Here is a 21,132-nt window from a genome sequence, read left to right as displayed (position 1 = left end):
TTCAATTATTGCTCTTACTACATGCATATAAATAATACCATTGGAAAGAAAACAATCTCTAGTTTCTAAAACCGTTTCAATTTTGTCTCTGAGTGATACAGAAGTCATTTCACAGCACTTTCCATGACCAAGAACATAAAATCAAGATGTGTTATGCTGGCTTCAAAGCTCTGCCTATATATGGTCGTGCCCCCTATGACCCGAAACACACCTCATTCGCCTTCCTCTGGGTGTCAAGAGGACGTCAGAGGAGAAATTCTTTGTTTATCTGGTACCCCAAAAAATCCTTGAACTCACAATACATGGATTATCCACCCCAGATGGGACTCGAACCCACAATCCCTGGCGTAGAAGGCCAGTGCCTTATCCATTAGGACACTGGGGTACTTGCTAAAAACTAACTAGATAGCAGAGAGTGGTTTCGATCTATCAACCTCTGGGTTACGTGGCCATCACGCTTCCGCTGCGCCTCTGTAATCAGTATGACCTATACAAACTGAAAGAAGCAGTCAAAAAAAGAATCACAGAGGGCACAGTGACATGCCCATGAAATTATGCTTTTTATATTTGTGTTTGCACTTCATTGCTGAAAACAAACTGGATAGCAGAGGATGGTTTCGATCCATAAATCACTGGGTTAACTTCTTGAGAATACAGGGGGTGCTATTTTCCCATTAGCATAATTTGCTCTACAGATTAAACTGCCTCTTATTCAATTATTGCTCTTACTACATGCATATAAATAATACCATTGGAAAGAAAACAATCTCTAGTTTCTAAAACCGTTTCAATTTTGTCTCTGAGTGATACAGAAGTCATTTCACAGCACTTTCCATGACCAAGAACATAAAATCAAGATGTGTTATGCTGGCTTCAAAGCTCTGCCTATATATGGTCGTGCCCCCTATGACCCGAAACACACCTCATTCGCCTTCCTCTGGGTGTCAAGAGGACGTCAGAGGAGAAATTCTTTGTTTATCTGGTACTGACGTGAAATAAGACCTATTTCTTTGGCGTGACCGACAACTTCCGGTTTGCTGATTCGCACGAGTTGGAGCTGCGATTGTGTACTGTTTTGCTGGCGTTATGGATGAAAACTATCTCCGTGTCGAATTTTGTTTGATACATGTGACCATATCATCGTAATGTATGTTTTTTCAATATAGTTTAATCAGATTATTTGAATTTTTTGGGGAGTTTTGCGGTGTTCCGTTGTCACAATTTATTTACATTTGAGAGATCCGTGCCACTCGACCGGTACCTGTGCTAAATGGAGTGGGAAAGGAAGATTTCTGAACGGAACCAACGACTCATCTTGACAAAGGACACTTTGATCAACATTCTGATGAAAGATCAGCCATAGTAAGACCCAATTTACGATGTTATATCATATCTGTTGTGCATGTGAACTGGCCGTGGGCGCCTAGCCGAATCTGCCTGGTATAGCTATGCTAATTTAGCGCTACATTTTGTTTTCGTTATAAAACATTTAATAAATCTGAAATATTGTTTGGATTCACCAGATGTTGGGCTTTCAATATCTGTACGCTGTGTATTTTTCTGAAATGTTTTAAGATGAGTAATTCGTTATATGACGTTGGTCTCTGTAATTGTTCTGGCTGGGTCAGCACTATTTCAGATTGCAGCTGCAATGTAGAACTGTGATTTATACCTGAAAAATGCACATTTTTCCAAAAAAAAACTATGCTATACCATAAATATGTTATCAGACTGTCATATTATGAAGTTGTTTCTTGGTTAGTGGCTATATATATTTTTATTTAGTCGAATTAGTGATAGCTACTGACGCAGGAAAAAGCTGTTGGGAGTAAAAAAATCGTGTCCTTTGCTAACGTGGTTAGCTAATAGATTTACATATTGTGTCTTCCCTGTAAAACATTTTAAAAATCTGAAATGGTGGCTTTATTCACAAGATCTGTATCTTTCATTAGGTGGCTTGGACTTGTGATTTAATGATATTTAGATGCTACTATTTAATTGTGACGCTATGCTAGCGATGCTAATCAGTGTGGGGGGGGTGGGGGGTGATCCCGGATCCGGGGTTGAGGCTCGTTAGAGGTTAACTGCCCAGGATACTTCCACTTCATCACTCCGCTTTCAGGCACCCCAAAATAATACTTGAACTCACAATACATGGATTAGGAGGCCAGTTCCTCTACTATCAGTATAACCTATAAAAACTGACAAAAGAAGTCAAACAAAGAATCACGGAGGGCACTGAGACATGCCCATGAAATTTTGCTTTTTATATTTGTGTTTGCACTTCATTGCTGGAAACAAACTGGACAGCAGAGGATGGTTTCGATCCATAAATCACTGGGTTAACTGCCCAAGATACATCCACTTCATCACTCCGCTTTCAGGCACCCCCAAAAAATCCTTGAACTCACAATACATGGATTATCCACCCCAGATGGGACTCGAACCCACAATCCCTGGCTTAGAAGGCCAGTGCCTTATCCATTAGGACACTGGGGTACTTGCTAAAAATTAACTAGATAGCAGAGAGTGGTTTCGATCTATCAACCTCTGGGTTACGTGGCCATCACGCTTCCGCTGCACCTCTGTAATCAGTATGACCTATACAAACTGAAAGAAGCAGTCAAAAAAAGAATCACAGAGGGCACAGTGACATGCCCATGAAATTATGCTTTTTATATTTGTGTTTGCACTTCATTGCTGAAAACAAACTGGATAGCAGAGGATGGTTTCGATCCATAAATCACTGGGTTAACTGCCCAGGATACTTCCACTTCATCACTCCGCTTTCAGGCACCCCAAAATAATACTTGAACTCACAATACATGGATTAGGAGGCCAGGTCCTCTACTATCAGTATAACCTATAAAAACTGACAAAAGAAGTCAAACAAAGAATCACGGAGGGCACTGAGACATGCCCATGAAATTTTGCTTTTTATATTTGTGTTTGCACTTCATTGCTGGAAACAAACTGGACAGCAGAGGATGGTTTCGATCCATAAATCACTGGGTTAACTGCCCAAGATACATCCACTTCATCACTCCGCTTTCAGGCACCCCCAAAAAATACTTGAACTCACAATACATGGATTAGGAGGCCAGTGCCTCTGTAATCAGCATGACCTGTACGAACTGATAGAAGCAGTTAAAAAATAGAATCACGGAGGGCACAGAGACATGAAATTATACTTTTTTTTACCCTGTTTGCACTTCATTTTTAAAAATACAGTAGGATATCTTCGATGTGGCACTGTGTGATCATCGTGACCTATACAAGCTGCTTCGATTCTATCCCAAACTGCCTTCATCCACCCGAGATGGGAATCGAACCCACAATCCCGGGTTTAGAAGGCCAGTGCCTTATCCATTAGGCCACTGGGGCACTTTCTAAAAACTATCTAGATAGCAGAGAGTGGTTTCGATCTATCAACCTCTGGGTTACGGGGCCATCACGCTTCCGCTGCGCCTCTGTAATCAGTATGACCTATACAAACTGAAAGAAGCAGTCAAAAAAAGAATCACAGAGGGCACAGAGACATGCCCATGAAATTATACTTTTTTTTACCCTGTTTGCACTTCATTTCTAAAAATAGAATTGGATAGCTTCGATGCTTCAAACTCTCGGTTACATGCTCAGCTCTCTTTTACTATCCCAAAATGCCTTCATCCACCCCAGATGGGACTCGAACCTACAATCCCTGGCTTAGGCGGCCAGTGCCTTATCCATTAGGCCACTGGGGCACTTGCTAAATACTATCTAGATAGCAGAGAGTGGTTTCGATCTATCAACCTCTGGGTTACGGGGCCTTCACGCTTCCGCTGCGCCTCTGTAATCAGTATGACCTATACAAACTGAAAGAAGCAGTCAAAAAAAGAATCACAGAGGGCACTGTGACATGCCCATGAAATTATGCTTTTTATATTTGTGTTTGCACTTCATTGCTGAAAACAAACTGGATAGCAGAGGATGGTTTCGATCCATAAATCACTGGGTTAACTGCCCAGGATACTTCCACTTCATCACTCCGCTTTCAGGCACCCCAAAATAATACTTGAACTCACAATACATGGATTAGGAGGCCAGTTCCTCTACAATCAGTATAACCTATAAAAACTGACAAAAGAAGTCAAACAAAGAATCACGGAGGGCACTGAGACATGCCCATGAAATTTTGCTTTTTATATTTGTGTTTGCACTTCATTGCTGGAAACAAACTGGACAGCAGAGGATGGTTTCGATCCATAAATCACTGGGTTAACTGCCCAAGATACATCCACTTCATCACTCCGCTTTCAGGCACCCCCAAAAAATACTTGAACTCACAATACATGGATTATCCACCCCAGATGGGACTCGAACCCACAATCCCTGGCTTAGAAGGCCAGTGCCTTATCAATTAGGACACTGGGGTACTTGCTAAAATTTATCTAGATAGCAAAGAGTGGTTTCGATCTATCAACCTCTGGGTTACGGGGCCATCACGCTTCCGCTGCGCCTCTGTAATCAGTATAACCTATAAAAACTGACAAAAGAAGTCAAACAAAGAATCACGGAGGGCACTGAGACATGCCCATGAAATTTTGCTTTTTATATTTGTGTTTGCACTTCATTGCTGGAAACAAACTGGACAGCAGAGGATGGTTTCGATCCATAAATCACTGGGTTAACTGCCCAAGATACATCCACTTCATCACTCCGCTTTCAGGCACCCCCAAAAAATACTTGAACTCACAATACATGGATTATCCACCCCAGATGGGACTCGAACCCACAATCCCTGGCTTAGAAGGCCAGTGCCTTATCAATTAGGACACTGGGGTACTTGCTAAAATCTATCTAGATAGCAAAGAGTGGTTTCGATCTATCAACCTCTGGGTTACGGGGCCATCACGCTTCCGCTGCGCCTCTGTAATCAGTATGACCTATACAAACTGAAAGAAGCAGTCAAAAAAAGAATCACAGAGGGCACAGTGACATGCCCATGAAATTATGCTTTTTATATTTGTGTTTGCACTTCATTGCTGAAAACAAACTGGATAGCAGAGGATGGTTTCGATCCATAAATCACTGGGTTAACTGCCCAGGATACTTCCACTTCATCACTCCGCTTTCAGGCACCCCAAAATAATACTTGAACTCAAAATACATGGATTAGGAGGCCAGTTCCTCTACAATCAGTACAACCTATAAAAACTGACAAAAGAAGTCAAACAAAGAATCACGGAGGGCACTGAGACATGCCCATGAAATTTTGCTTTTTATATTTGTGTTTGCACTTCATTGCTGGAAACAAACTGGACAGCAGAGGATGGTTTCGATCCATAAATCACTGGGTTAACTGCCCAAGATACATCCACTTCATCACTCCGCTTTCAGGCACCCCCAAAAAATACTTGAACTCACAATACATGGATTATCCACCCCAGATGGGACTCAAACCCACAATCCCTGGCTTAGAAGGCCAGTGCCTTATCCATTAGGACACTGGGGTACTTGCTAAAACCTAACTAGATAGCAGAGAGTGGTTTCGATCTATCAACCTCTGGGTTACGTGGCCATCACGCTTCCGCTGCGCCTCTGTAATCAGTATGACCTATACAAACTGAAAGAAGCAGTCAAAAAAAGAATCACAGAGGGCACAGTGACATGCCCATGAAATTATGCTTTTTATATTTGTGTTTGCACTTCATTGCTGAAAACAAACTGGATAGCAGAGGATGGTTTCGATCCATAAATCACTGGGTTAACTGCCCAGGATACTTCCACTTCATCACTCCGCTTTCAGGCACCCCAAAAAAATACTTGAACTCACAATACATGGATTAGGAGGCCAGTTCCTCTACTATCAGTATAACCTATAAAAACTGACAAAAGAAGTCAAACAAAGAATCACGGAGGGCACTGAGACATGCCCATGAAATTTTGCTTTTTATATTTGTGTTTGCACTTCATTGCTGGAAACAAACTGGACAGCAGAGGATGGTTTCGATCCATAAATCACTGGGTTAACTGCCCAAGATACATCCACTTCATCACTCCGCTTTCAGGCACCCCAAAAAAATACTTGAACTCACAATACATGGATTAGGAGGCCAGTGCCTCTGTAATCAGCATGACCTGTACGAACTGATAGAAGCAGTTAACTTCTTATGGCTGCAAGGGGCAGCACTGAGTAACCTGAAAATAGGTGGCCATTTCAAACGGCCTCCTACTCAATTCTTGCTCGTACAATATGCATATTATCATTTCTATTGGATAGAAAACACTCTCTAGTTTCTTAAACCGTTTGAATTATTTCTCTAAGTGAACCAGAACTTTTTCTGCAGCCCATTTCCTATCCGGAAGTGAGATTTCCAAATGCGAGGTCTCTTTTCAAGAGCTTGTCTATAAAAGGGCATGTCACTTGGGACCATAGAAACACGTCATACGCCTTCCTCTGGGTGTCATGCGGAAGTGAGAGCAGAAAGGACTTGAATATCTCGTTCAGGGTTTGAATACAGCCTCTTGGAGTGAGAGGACCGCCATAATTTTTTTTCTCCAAGGCGAGAAGTTGGACCTTGTATTGCCTCCTGGAAAACTGTCGTTATAGGTGAATATATTCTCCGGCTTCGATTTTACTTGATACATGTCACAATATCATCCTAAAGTATGTTTTTTCAATATAGTTTAATTATATTATTGAAATTTATTCTGGACTTTAGACGTGATGCGACGCAAGAATTTTGTCAAGATGGAGAGGTTAGCGTCGCACTGCCAGTGTGCTTGCTAATTCAAGAGGGAAATCGTTCGTTCTGGATCGAAATAAAGACGTTTCTGAACAAAGGACCCCTTGGAGAACATTCTGATGGAAGATCAACAAAGATAAGGACCCAATTTGGGATGCTTTTTCATATATCTGTCGAACTGTGCTATGCTACCGTTTGACTAGAATCAATGCTGCTGTGTGCTAGCTAATGTAGTAAGCTAATATAACGATATATTGTGTTTTCGCTGTAAAACACTTCAAGAATCGGAAATATTAGCTCTATTCACAAGATCTTTGTCTTTCATTAGCTATCCACCATATATTTTTCTGAAATGTTTTATGATGTGTAATTAGTAGTTGACGTTGGTGTCTGTATTTTCTCTGGCTACTCCCGTGCGATTTCTGACTGTAGCTATGATGGTAGCAGTAATGTAAAACTGATTTATAGCTAAAATATGCACATTTTTTGAACAAAACATAGATTTATTGTGTAACATGTTATAGGACTGTCATCTGAGGTAGTTTTTTCTAGGTTATTTAGGTTGGTTCTAGGTTAGTTAGGTTGGCTTGTGCATGCTACTTGCATCCTACTTGTGCTGTGAAAAATGTCTGTCCTCTTTTTTATTTGGTGGTGAGCTAACATAAATATATGTGGTGTTTTCTCTGTAAAACATTTAAAAAATCGGACATGTTGGCTGGATTGACAAGATGTTTATCTTTCAAATGCTGTATTGGACTTGTTAATGTGTGAAAGTTAAATATTTTAAAAAAATAGATTTTGAATTTCGCGCCCTGCACTTGAGCTGGATGTTGTCATAAGTGTACCGATGTCGGGACAGCCCGCCTAAAAGGTTAAAAAATAGAATCACGGAGGGCACAGAGACATGAAATTATACTTTTTTTTACCCTGTTTGCACTTCATTTTTAAAAATAGAGTAGGACATCTTCGATGTGGCACTGTGTGATCATCGTGACCTATACAAGCTGCTTCGATTCTATCCCAAACTGCCTTCATCCACCCAAGATGGGAATCGAACCCACAATCCCTGGCTTAGAAGGCCAGTGCCTTATCCATTAGGCCACTGGGGCCCTTTCTAAAAACTATCTAGATAGCAGAGAGTGGTTTCGATCTATCAACCTCTGGGTTACGGGGCCATCACGCTTCCGCTGCGCCTCTGTAATCAGTATGACCTATACAAACTGAAAGAAGCAGTCAAAAAAAGAATCACAGAGGGCACAGAGACATGCCCATGAAATTATACTTTTTTTTACCCTGTTTGCACTTCATTTCTAAAAATAGAATTGGATAGCTTCGATGCTTCAACCTCTCGGTTACATGCTCAGCTCTCTTTTACTATCCCAAAATGCCTTCATCCACCCCAGATGGGACTCGAACCCACAATCCCTGGCTTAGGAGGCCAGTGCCTTATCCATTAGGCCACTGGTGCACTTGCTAAATACTTTCTAGATAGCAGAGAGTGGTTTCGATCTATCAACCTCTGGGTTACGGGGCCTTCACGCTTCCACTGCGCCTCTGTAATCAGTATGACCTATACAAACTGAAAGAAGCAGTCAAAAAAAGAATCACAGAGGGCACTGTGACATGCCCATGAAATTATGCTTTTTATATTTGTGTTTGCACTTCATTGCTGAAAACAAACTGGATAGCAGAGGATGGTTTCGATCCATAAATCACTGGGTTAACTGCCCAGGATACTTCCACTTCATCACTCCGCTTTCAGGCACCCCAAAATAATACTTGAACTCACAATACATGGATTAGGAGGCCAGTTCCTCTACAATCAGTATAACCTATAAAAACTGACAAAAGAAGTCAAACAAAGAATCACGGAGGGCACTGAGACATGCCCATGAAATTTTGCTTTTTATATTTGTGTTTGCACTTCATTGCTGGAAACAAACTGGACAGCAGAGGATGGTTTCGATCCATAAATCACTGGGTTAACTGCCCAAGATACATCCACTTCATCACTCCGCTTTCAGGCACCCCAAAAAAATACTTGAACTCACAATACATGGATTAGAATCACGGAGGGCACAGAGACATGAAATTATACTTTTTTTTACCCTGTTTGCACTTAATTTTTAAAAATAGAGTAGGATATCTTCGAAAAAAGAAGTCAAACAAAGAATCACGGAGGGCACTGAGACATGCCCATGAAATTTTGCTTTTTATATTTGTGTTTGCACTTCATTGCTGGAAACAAACTGGACAGCAGAGGATGGTTTCGATCCATAAATCACTGGGTTAACTGCCCAAGATACATCCACTTCATCACTCCGCTTTCAGGCACCCCAAAAAATACTTGAACTCACAATACATGGATTAGGAGGCCAGTGCCTCTGTAATCAGCATGACCTGTACGAACTGATAGAAGCAGTTAAAAAATAGAATCATGGAGGGCACAGAGACATGAAATTATACTTTTTTTTACCCTGTTTGCACTTCATTTCTAAAAATAGAATTGGATAGCTTCGATGCTTCAACCTCTAGGTTACATGCTCAGCTCTCTTTTTCTATCCCAAAATGCATTCATCCACCCCAGATGGGACTCGAACCCACAATCCCTGGCTTAGGAGCCCAGTGCCTTATCCATTAGGCCACTAATGGACTTGCTAAATACTATCGAGATAGCAGAGAGTGGTTTCGATCTATCAACCTCTGGGTTACGGGGCCTTCACGCTTCCGCTGCGCCTCTGTAATCAGTATGACCTATAAAAACTGACAAAAGAAGTCAAACAAAGAATCACGGAGGGCACTGAGACATGCCCATGAAATTTTGCTTTTTATATTTGTGTTTGCACTTCATTGCTGGAAACAAACTGGACAGCAGAGGATGGTTTCGATCCATAAATCACTGGGTTAACTGCCCAAGATACATCCACTTCATCACTCCGCTTTCAGGCACCCCAAAAAAATACTTGAACTCACAATACATGGATTAGGAGGCCAGTGCCTCTGTAATCAGCATGACCTGTACGAACTGATAGAAGCAGTTAAAAAATAGAATCACGGAGGGCACAGAGACATGAAATTATACTTTTATTTACCCTGTTTGCATTTCATTTCTAAAAATAGAAGTGGATAGCTTCGATGCTTCAACCTCTGTGTTACATGCTCAGCTCTCTTTTTCTATCCCAAATTGCCTTCATCCACCCCAGATGGGACTCGAACCCACAATCCCTGCCTTAGGAGGCCAGTGCCTTATCCATTAGGCCACAGGGGCACTTGCTAAAAAATATCTAGATAGCAGAGAGTGGTATCAATCTATCAACCTCTGGGTTATGGGGCCATCACGCTTCCGCTGCGCCTCTGTAATCAGTATGACCTATACAAACTGAAAGAAGCAGTCAAAAAAAGAATCACAGAGGGCACAGAGACATGCCCATGAAATTATACTTTTTTTTACCCTGTTTGCACTTCATTTCTAAAAATAGAATTGGATAGCTTCGATGCTTCAACCTCTAGGTTACATGCTCAGCTCTCTTTTACTATCCCAAAATGCCTTCATCCACCCCAGATGGGACTCGAACCCACAATCCCTGGCTTAGAAGGCCAGTGCCTTATCCATTAGGCCACTGGGGCACTTGCTAAAAACTATCTAGATAGCAGAGAGTGGTTTCGATCTATCAACCTCTGGGTTACGGGGCCTTCACGCTTCCGCTGCGCCTCTGTAATCAGTATGACCTATAAAAACTGACAAAAGAAGTCAAACAAAGAATCACGGAGGGCACTGAGACATGCCCATGAAATTTTGCTTTTTATATTTGTGTTTGCACTTCATTGCTGGAAACAAACTGGACAGCAGAGGATGGTTTCGAAGCATAAATCACTGGGTTAACTGCCCAAGATACATCCACTTCATCATTCCGCTTTCAGGCACCCCAAAAAAATACTTGAACTCACAATACATGGATTAGGAGGCCAGTGCCTCTGTAATCAGCATGACCTGTACGAACTGATAGAAGCAGTTAAAAAATAGAATCACGGAGGGCACAGAGAGATGAAATTATACTTTTATTTACCCTGTTTGCACTTCATTTCTAAAAATAGAAGTGGATAGCTTCGATGCTTCAACCTCTGTGTTACATGCTCAGCTCTCTTTTTCTATCCCAAATTGCCTTCATCCACCCCAGATGGGACTCGAACCCACAATCCCTGCCTTAGGAGGCCAGTGCCTTATCCATTAGTGCACTGGGGCACTTGCTAAAAAGTATCTAGATAGCAGAGAGTGGTTTCGATCTATCAACCTCTGGGTTACGGGGCCATCACGCTTCCGCTGCGCCTCTGTAATCAGTATGACCTATACAAACTGAAAGAAGCAGTCAAAAAAAGAATCACAGAGGGCACAGAGACATGCCCATGAAATTATACTTTTTTTTACCCTGTTTGCACTTCATTTCTAAAAATAGAATTGGATAGCTTCGATGCTTCAACCTCTAGGTTACATGCTCAGCTCTCTTTTTCTATCCCAAAATTCCTTCATCCACCCCAGATGGGACTCGAACCCACAAACCCTGGCTTCAGAGCCCAGTGCCTTATCCATTAGCCCACTGGAGCACTTGCTAAATACTATCTAGATAGCAGAGAGTGGTTTCGATCTATCAACCTCTGGGTTACGGGGCCTTCACGCTTCCGCTGCGCCTCTGTAATCAGTATGACCTATACAAACTGAAAGAAGCAGTCAAAAAAAGAATCACAGAGGGCACTGTGACATGCCCATGAAATTATGCTTTTTATATTTGTGTTTGCACTTCATTGCTGAAAACAAACTGGATAGCAGAGGATGGTTTCGATCCATAAATCACTGGGTTAACTGCCCAGGATACTTCCACTTCATCACTCCGCTTTCAGGCACCCCAAAATAATACTTGAACTCACAATACATGAATTAGGAGGCCAGTTCCTCTACAATCAGTATAACCTATAAAAACTGACAAAAGAAGTCAAACAAAGAATCACGGAGGGCACTGAGACATGCCCATGAAATTTTGCTTTTTATATTTGTGTTTGCACTTCATTGCTGGAAACAAACTGGACAGCAGAGGATGGTTTCGATCCATAAATCACTGGGTTAACTGCCCAAGATACATCCACTTCATCACTCCGCTTTCAGGCACCCCAAAAAAATACTTGAACTCACAATACATGGATTAGGAGGCCAGTGCCTCTGTAATCAGCATGACCTGTACGAACTGATAGAAGCAGTTAAAAAATAGAATCACGGAGGGCACAGAGAGATGAAATTATACTTTTATTTACCCTGTTTGCACTTCATTTCTAAAAATAGAAGTGGATAGCTTCGATGCTTCAACCTCTGTGTTACATGCTCAGCTCTCTTTTTCTATCCCAAATTGCCTTCATCCACCCCAGATGGGACTCGAACCCACAATCCCTGCCTTAGGAGGCCAGTGCCTTATCCATTAGTGCACTGGGGCACTTGCTAAAAAGTATCTAGATAGCAGAGAGTGGTTTCGATCTATCAACCTCTGGGTTACGGGGCCATCACGCTTCCGCTGCGCCTCTGTAATCAGTATGACCTATACAAACTGAAAGAAGCAGTCAAAAAAAGAATCACAGAGGGCACAGAGACATGCCCATGAAATTATACTTTTTTTTACCCTGTTTGCACTTCATTTCTAAAAATAGAATTGGATAGCTTCGATGCTTCAACCTCTAGGTTACATGCTCAGCTCTCTTTTTCTATCCCAAAATTCCTTCATCCACCCCAGATGGGACTCGAACCCACAAACCCTGGCTTCAGAGCCCAGTGCCTTATCCATTAGCCCACTGGAGCACTTGCTAAATACTATCTAGATAGCAGAGAGTGGTTTCGATCTATCAACCTCTGGGTTACGGGGCCTTCACGCTTCCGCTGCGCCTCTGTAATCAGTATGACCTATACAAACTGAAAGAAGCAGTCAAAAAAAGAATCACAGAGGGCACTGTGACATGCCCATGAAATTATGCTTTTTATATTTGTGTTTGCACTTCATTGCTGAAAACAAACTGGATAGCAGAGGATGGTTTCGATCCATAAATCACTGGGTTAACTGCCCAGGATACTTCCACTTCATCACTCCGCTTTCAGGCACCCCAAAATAATACTTGAACTCACAATACATGAATTAGGAGGCCAGTTCCTCTACAATCAGTATAACCTATAAAAACTGACAAAAGAAGTCAAACAAAGAATCACGGAGGGCACTGAGACATGCCCATGAAATTTTGCTTTTTATATTTGTGTTTGCACTTCATTGCTGGAAACAAACTGGACAGCAGAGGATGGTTTCGATCCATAAATCACTGGGTTAACTGCCCAAGATACATCCACTTCATCACTCCGCTTTCAGGCACCCCAAAAAAATACTTGAACTCACAATACATGGATTAGGAGGCCAGTGCCTCTGTAATCAGCATGACCTGTACGAACTGATAGAAGCAGTTAAAAAATAGAATCACGGAGGGCACAGAGACATGAAATTATACTTTTATTTACCCTGTTTGCACTTCATTTCTAAAAATAGAAGTGGATAGCTTCGATGCTTCAACCTCTGTGTTACATGATCAGCTCTCTTCTTCTATCCCAAATTGCCTTCATCCACCCCAGATGGGACTCGAACCCACAATCCCTGCCTTAGGAGGCCAGTGCCTTATCCATTATGCCACTGGGGCACTTGCTAAAAACTATCTAGATAGCAGAGAGTGGTATCAATCTATCAACTTCTGGGTTACGGGGCCATCACGCTTCCGCTGCGCCTCTGTAATCAGTATGACCTATACAAACTGAAAGAAGCAGTCAAAAAAAGAATCACAGAGGGCACAGAGACATGCCCATGAAATTATACTTTTTTTTACCCTGTTTGCACTTCATTTCTAAAAATAGAATTGGATAGCTTCGATGCTTCAACCTCTAGGTTACATGCTCAGCTCTCTTTTCCTATCCCAAAATGCCTTCATCCACCCCAGATGGGACTCGAACCCACAATCCCTGGCTTAGAAGGCCAGTGCCTTATCCATTAGGCCACTGGGGCACTTGCTAAAAACTATCTAGATAGCAGAGAGTGGTTTCGATCTATCAACCTCTGGGTTACGGGGCCTTCACGCTTCCGCTGCGCCTCTGTAATCAGTATGACCTATAAAAACTGACAAAAGAAGTCAAACAAAGAATCACGGAGGGCACAGAGACATGAAATTATACTTTTATTTACCCTGTTTGCACTTCATTTCTAAAAATAGAAGTGGATAGCTTCGATGCTTCAACCTCTGTGTTACATGCTCAGCTCTCTTTTTCTATCCCAAATTGCCTTCATCCACCCCAGATGGGACTCGAACCCACAATCCCTGCCTTAGGAGGCCAGTGCCTTATCCATCAGGCCACTGGGGCACTTGCTAAAAACTAACTAGATAGCAGAGAGTGGTTTCGATCTATCAACCTCTGGGTTACGGGGCCTTCACGCTTCCGCTGCGCCTCTGTAATCAGTATGACCTATAAAAACTGACAAAAGAAGTCAAACAAAGAATCACGGAGGGCACTGAGACATGCCCATGAAATTTTGCTTTTTATATTTGTGTTTGCACTTCATTGCTGGAAACAAACTGGACAGCAGAGGATGGTTTCGATCCATAAATCACTGGGTTAACTGCCCAAGATACATCCACTTCATCACTCCGCTTTCAGGCACCCCAAAAAAATACTTGAACTCACAATACATGGATTAGGAGGCCAGTGCCTCTGTAATCAGCATGACCTGTACGAACTGATAGAAGCAGTTAAAAAATAGAATCACGGAGGGCACAGAGACATGAAATTATACTTTTTTTTACCCTGTTTGCACTTCATTTTTAAAAATAGAGTAGGATATCTTCGATGTGGCACTGTGTGATCATCGTGACCTATACAAGCTGCTTCGATTCTATCCCAAACTGCCTTCATCCACCCCAGATGGGACTCGAACCCACAATCCCTGGCTTAGAAGGCCAGTGCCTTATCCATTAGGCCACTGGGGCACTTGCTAAAAACTATCTAGATAGCAGAGAGTGGTTTTGATCTATCAACCTCTGGGTTACGGGGCCTTCACGCTTCCGCTGCGCCTCTGTAATCAGTATGACCTATAAAAACTGACAAAAGAGGCCAGTGCCTTATCCATTATGCCACTGGGGCACTTGCTAAAATCTATCTAGATAGCAGAGAGTGGTTTCGATCTATCAACCTCTGGGTTACGGGGCCATCACGCTTCCGCTGCGCCTCTGTAATCAGTATGACCTATACAAACTGAAAGAAGCAGTCAAAAAAAGAATCACAGAGGGCACAGAGACATGCCCATGAAATTATACTTTTTTTTACCCTGTTTGCACTTCATTTCTAAAAATAGAATTGGATAGCTTCGATGCTTCAACCTCTATGTTACATGCTCAGCTCTCTTTTTCTATCCCAAAATGCCTTCATCCACCCCAGATGGGACTCGAACCCACAATCCCTGGCTTCGGAGCCCAGTGCCTTATCCATTAGGCCACTGGAGCACTTGCTAAATACTATCTAGATAGCAGAGAGTGGTTTCGATCTATCAACCTCTGGGTTACGGGGCCTTCACGCTTCCGCTGCGCCTCTGTAATCAGTATGACCTATACAAACTGAAAGAAGCAGTCAAAAAAAGAATCACAGAGGGCACTGTGACATGCCCATGAAATTATGCTTTTTATATTTGTGTTTGCACTTCATTGCTGAAAACAAACTGGATAGCAGAGGATGGTTTCGATCCATAAATCACTGGGTTAACTGCCCAGGATACTTCCACTTCATCACTCCGCTTTCAGGCACCCCAAAATAATACTTGAACTCACAATACATGAATTAGGAGGCCAGTTCCTCTACAATCAGTATAACCTATAAAAACTGACAAAAGAAGTCAAACAAAGAATCACGGAGGGCACTGAGACATGCCCATGAAATTTTGCTTTTTATATTTGTGTTTGCACTTCATTGCTGGAAACAAACTGGACAGCAGAGGATGGTTTCGATCCATAAATCACTGGGTTAAATGCCCAAGATACATCCACTTCATCACTCCGCTTTCAGGCACCCCAAAAAAATACTTGAACTCACAATACATGGATTAGGAGGCCAGTGCCTCTGTAATCAGCATGACCTGTACGAACTGATAGAAGCAGTTAAAAAATAGAATCACGGAGGGCACAGAGACATGAAATTATACTTTTTTTTACCCTGTTTGCACTTCATTTTTAAAAATAGAGTAGGATATCTTCGATGTGGCACTGTGTGATCATCGTGACCTATACAAGCTGCTTCGATTCTATCCCAAACTGCCTTCATCCACCCCAGATGGGACTCGAACCCACAATCCCTGGCTTAGAAGGCCAGTGCCTTATCCATTAGGCCACTGGGGCACTTGCTAAAAACTATCTAGATAGCAGAGAGTGGTTTTGATCTATCAACCTCTGGGTTACGGGGCCTTCACGCTTCCGCTGCGCCTCTGTAATCAGTATGACCTATAAAAACTGACAAAAGAGGCCAGTGCCTTATCCATTAGGCCACTGGGGCACTTGCTAAAAACTATCTAGATAGCAGAGAGTGGTATCGATCTATCAACCTCTGGGTTACGGGGCCATCACGCTTCCGCTGCGCCTCTGTAATCAGTATGACCTATACAAACTGAAAGAAGCAGTCAAAAAAAGAATCACAGAGGGCACAGAGACATGCCCATGAAATTATACTTTTTTTTACCCTGTTTGCACTTCATTTCTAAAAAAAGAATTGGATAGCTTCGATGCTTCAACCTCTAGGTTACATGCTCAGCTCTCTTTTACTATCCCAAAATGCCTTCATCCACCCCAGATGGGACTCGAACCCACAATCCCTGGCTTAGAAGGACAGTGCCTTATCCATTAGGCCACTGGGACACTTGCTAAAAACTATCTAGATAGCAGAGAGTGGTTTCGATCTATCAACCTCTGGGTTACGGGGCCTTCACGCTTCCGCTGCGCCTCTGTAATCAGTATGACCTATACAAACTGAAAGAAGCAGTCAAAAAAAGAATCACAGAGGGCACAGTGACATGCCCATGAAATTATGCTTTTTATATTTGTGTTTGCACTTCATTGCTGAAAACAAACTGGATAGCAGAGGATGGTTTCGATCCATAAATCACTGGGTTAACTGCCCAGGATACTTACACTTCATCACTCCGCTTTCAGGCACCCCAAAATAATACTTGAACTCACAATACATGAATTAGGAGGCCAGTTCCTCTACAATCAGTATAACCTATAAAAACTGACAAAAGAAGTCAAACAAAGAATCACGGAGGGCACTGAGACATGCCCATGAAATTTTGCTTTTTATATTTGTGTTTGCACTTCATTGCTGGAAACAAACTGGACAGCAGAGGATGGTTTCGATCCATAAATCACTGGGTTAAATGCCCAAGATACATCCACTTCATCACTCCGCTTTCAGGCACCCCAAAAAAATACTTGAACTCACAATACATGGATTAGGAGGCCAGTGCCTCTGTAATCAGCATGACCTGTACGAACTGATAGAAGCAGTTAAAAAATAGAATCACGGAGGGCACAGACATGAAATTATACTTTTTTTTACCCTGTTTGCACTTCATTTTTAAAAATAGAGTAGGATATCTTCGATGTGGCACTGTGTGATCATCGTGATCTATACAAGCTGCTTCGATTCTATCCCAAACTGCCTTCATCCACCCCAGATGGGACTCGAACCCACAATCCCTGGCTTAGAAGGCCAGTGCCTTATCCATTAGGCCACTGGGTCACTTGCTAAAAACTATCTAGATAGCAGAGAGTGGTTTTGATCTATCAACCTCTGGGTTACGGGGCCTTCACGCTTCCGCTGCGCCTCTGTAATCAGTATGACCTATAAAAACTGACAAAAGAGGCCAGTGCCTTATCCATTAGGCCACTGGGGCACTTGCTAAAAACTATCTAGATAGCAGAGAGTGGTATCGATCTATCAACCTCTGGGTTACGGGGCCATCACGCTTCCGCTGCGCCTCTGTAATCAGTATGACCTATACAAACTGAAAGAAGCAGTCAAAAAAAGAATCACAGAGGGCACAGACATGCCCATGAAATTATACTTTTTTTTACCCTGTTTGCACTTCATTTCTAAAAATAGAATTGGATAGCTTCGATGCTTCAACCTCTAGGTTACATGCTCAGCTCTCTTTTACTATCCCAAACTGCCTTCATCCACCCCAGATGGGACTCGAACCCACAATCCCTGCCTTAGAAGGCCAGTGCCTTATCCATTAGGCCACTGGGGCACTTGCTAAAAACTATCTAGATAGCAGAGAGTGGTTTCGATCTATCAACCTCTGGGTTACGGGGCCTTCACGATTCCGCTGCGCCTCTGTAATCAGTATGACCTATAAAAACTGACAAAAGAAGTCAAACAAAGAATCACGGAGGGCACTGAGACATGCCCATGAAATTTTGCTTTTTATATTTGTGTTTGCACTTCATTGCTGGAAACAAACTGGACAGCAGAGGATGGTTTCGATCCATAAATCACTGGGTTAAATGCCCAAGATACATCCACTTCATCACTCCGCTTTCAGGCACCCCAAAAAAATACTTGAACTCACAATACATGGATTAGGAGGCCAGTGCCTCTGTAATCAGCATGACCTGTACGAACTGATAGAAGCAGTTAAAAAATAGAATCACGGAGGGCACAGAGACATGAAATTATACTTTTTTTTACCCTGTTTGCACTTCATTTTTAAAAATAGAGTAGGATATCTTCGATGTGGCACTGTGTGATCATCGTGACCTATACAAGCTGCTTCGATTCTATCCCAAACTGCCTTCATCCACCCCAGATGGGACTCGAACCCACAATCCCTGGCTTAGAAGGCCAGTGCCTTATCCATTAGGCCACTGGGGCACTTGCTAAAAACTATCTAGATAGCAGAGAGTGGTTTTGATCTATCAACCTCTGGGTTACGGGGCCTTCACGCTTCCGCTGCGCCTCTGTAATCAGTATGACCTATAAAAACTGACAAAAGAGGCCAGTGCCTTATCCATTAGGCCACTGGGGCACTTGCTAAAAACTATCTAGATAGCAGAGAGTGGTATCGATCTATCAACCTCTGGGTTACGGGGCCATCACGCTTCCGCTGCGCCTCTGTAATCAGTATGACCTATACAAACTGAAAGAAGCAGTCAAAAAAAGAATCACAGAGGGCACAGACATGCCCATGAAATTATACTTTTTTTTACCCTGTTTGCACTTCATTTCTAAAAATAGAATTGGATAGCTTCGATGCTTCAACCTCTAGGTTACATGCTCAGCTCTCTTTTACTATCCCAAACTGCCTTCATCCACCCCAGATGGGACTCGAACCCACAATCCCTGCCTTAGAAGGCCAGTGCCTTATCCATTAGGCCACTGGGGTACTTGCTAAAAACTATCTAGATAGCAGAGAGTGGTTTTGATCTATCAACCTCTGGGTTACGGGGCCTTCACGCTTCCGCTGCGCCTCTGTAATCAGTATGACCTATAAAAACTGACAAAAGAGGCCAGTGCCTTATCCATTAGGCCACTGGGGCACTTGCTAAAAACTATCTAGATAGCAGAGAGTGGTATCGATCTATCAACCTCTGGGTTACGGGGCCATCACGCTTCCGCTGCGCCTCTGTAATCAGTATGACCTATACAAACTGAAAGAAGCAGTCAAAAAAAGAATCACAGAGGGCACAGAGACATGCCCATGAAATTATACTTTTTTTTACCCTGTTTGCACTTCATTTCTAAAAATAGAATTGGATAGCTTCGATGCTTCAACCTCTAGGTTACATGCTCAGCTCTCTTTTACTATCCCAAAATGCCTTCATCCACCCCAGATGGGACTCGAACCCACAATCCCTGGCTTAGAAGGCCAGTGCCTTATCCATTAGGCCACTGGAGCACTTGCTAAAAACTATCTAGATAGCAGAGAGTGGTTTCGATATATCAACCTCTGGGTTACGGGGCCTTCACGATTCCGCTGCGCCTCTGTAATCAGTATGACCTATAAAAACTGACAAAAGAAGTCAAACAAAGAATCACGGAGGGCACTGAGACATGCCCATGAAATTTTGCTTTTTATATTTGTGTTTGCACTTCATTGCTGGAAACAAACTGGACAGCAGAGGATGGTTTCGATCCATAAATCACTGGGTTAAATGCCCAAGATACATCCACTTCATCACTCCGCTTTCAGGCACCCCAAAAAAATACTTGAACTCACAATACATGGATTAGGAGGCCAGTGCCTCTGTAATCAGCATGACCTGTACGAACTGATAGAAGCAGTTAAAAAATAGAATCACGGAGGGCACAGAGACATGAAATTATACTTTTTTTTACCCTGTTTGCACTTCATTTTTAAAAATAGAGTAGGATATCTTCGATGTGGCACTGTGTGATCATCGTGACCTATACAAGCTGCTTCGATTCTATCCCAAACTGCCTTCATCCACCCCAGATGGGACTCGAACCCACAATCCCTGGCTTAGAAGGCCAGTGCCTTATCCATTAGGCCACTGGGGCACTTGCTAAAAACTATCTAGATAGCAGAGAGTGGTTTTGATCTATCAACCTCTGGGTTACGGGGCCTTCACGCTTCCGCTGCGCCTCTGTAATCAGTATGACCTATAAAAACTGACAAAAGAGGCCAGTGCCTTATCCATTAGGCCACTGGGGCACTTGCTAAAAACTATCTAGATAGCAGAGAGTGGTATCGATCTATCAACCTCTGGGTTACGGGGCCATCACGCTTCCGCTGCGCCTCTGTAATCAGTATGACCTATACAAACTGAAAGAAGCAGTCAAAAAAAGAATCACAGAGGGCACAGACATGCCCATGAAATTATACTTTTTTTTACCCTGTTTGCACTTCATTTCTAAAAATAGAATTGGATAGCTTCGATGCTTCAACCTCTAGGTTACATGCTCAGCTCTCTTTTACTATCCCAAACTGCCTTCATCCACCCCAGATGGGACTCGAACCCACAATCCCTGCCTTAGAAGGCCAGTGCCTTATCCATTAGGCCACTGGGGTACTTGCTAAAAACTATCTAGATGGCAGAGAGTGGTTTTGATCTATCAACCTCTGGGTTACGGGGCCTTCACGCTTCCGCTGCGCCTCTGTAATCAGTATGACCTATAAAAACTGACAAAAGAGGCCAGTGCCTTATCCATTAGGCCACTGGGGCACTTGCTAAAAACTATCTAGATAGCAGAGAGTGGTATCGATCTATCAACCTCTGGGTTACGGGGCCATCACGCTTCCGCTGCGCCTCTGTAATCAGTATGACCTATACAAAC

At 42.7% G+C, this 21,132-nt stretch overlaps 8 non-coding genes across 8 annotated transcripts; all 8 read right to left on the bottom strand.

Moving 5' to 3' along the window:
* Window positions 1-8,123: 8,123 nt before the first annotated feature.
* trnar-ccu lies at window positions 8,124-8,196 on the bottom strand. Its single transcript has one exon. It is a non-coding gene; the product is annotated as a tRNA-Arg (tRNA).
* A 1,727-nt stretch (window positions 8,197-9,923) lies between these two features.
* Window positions 9,924-9,996, bottom strand: trnar-ccu. The gene has a single exon. It is a non-coding gene; the product is annotated as a tRNA-Arg (tRNA).
* A 286-nt stretch (window positions 9,997-10,282) lies between these two features.
* Window positions 10,283-10,355, bottom strand: trnar-ucu. The gene has a single exon. It is a non-coding gene; the product is annotated as a tRNA-Arg (tRNA).
* Window positions 10,356-13,731: 3,376 nt separating this feature from the next.
* Window positions 13,732-13,804, bottom strand: trnar-ucu. Its single transcript has one exon. It is a non-coding gene; the product is annotated as a tRNA-Arg (tRNA).
* A 903-nt stretch (window positions 13,805-14,707) lies between these two features.
* Window positions 14,708-14,780, bottom strand: trnar-ucu. The gene has a single exon. It is a non-coding gene; the product is annotated as a tRNA-Arg (tRNA).
* A 1,325-nt stretch (window positions 14,781-16,105) lies between these two features.
* trnar-ucu lies at window positions 16,106-16,178 on the bottom strand. Its single transcript has one exon. It is a non-coding gene; the product is annotated as a tRNA-Arg (tRNA).
* Window positions 16,179-18,635: 2,457 nt separating this feature from the next.
* trnar-ucu lies at window positions 18,636-18,708 on the bottom strand. Its single transcript has one exon. It is a non-coding gene; the product is annotated as a tRNA-Arg (tRNA).
* A 1,574-nt stretch (window positions 18,709-20,282) lies between these two features.
* trnar-ucu lies at window positions 20,283-20,355 on the bottom strand. The gene has a single exon. It is a non-coding gene; the product is annotated as a tRNA-Arg (tRNA).
* Between the last annotated feature and the right edge of the window lie 777 nt (window positions 20,356-21,132).

Source organism: Salvelinus namaycush, unplaced genomic scaffold, assembly GCF_016432855.1.
Source record: "Salvelinus namaycush isolate Seneca unplaced genomic scaffold, SaNama_1.0 Scaffold2449, whole genome shotgun sequence".
NCBI lineage: Eukaryota > Metazoa > Chordata > Actinopteri > Salmoniformes > Salmonidae > Salvelinus > Salvelinus namaycush.
Note: the sequence above shows the minus strand (reverse complement) of the source record. Positions and strands in the feature narration are given on the sequence as shown.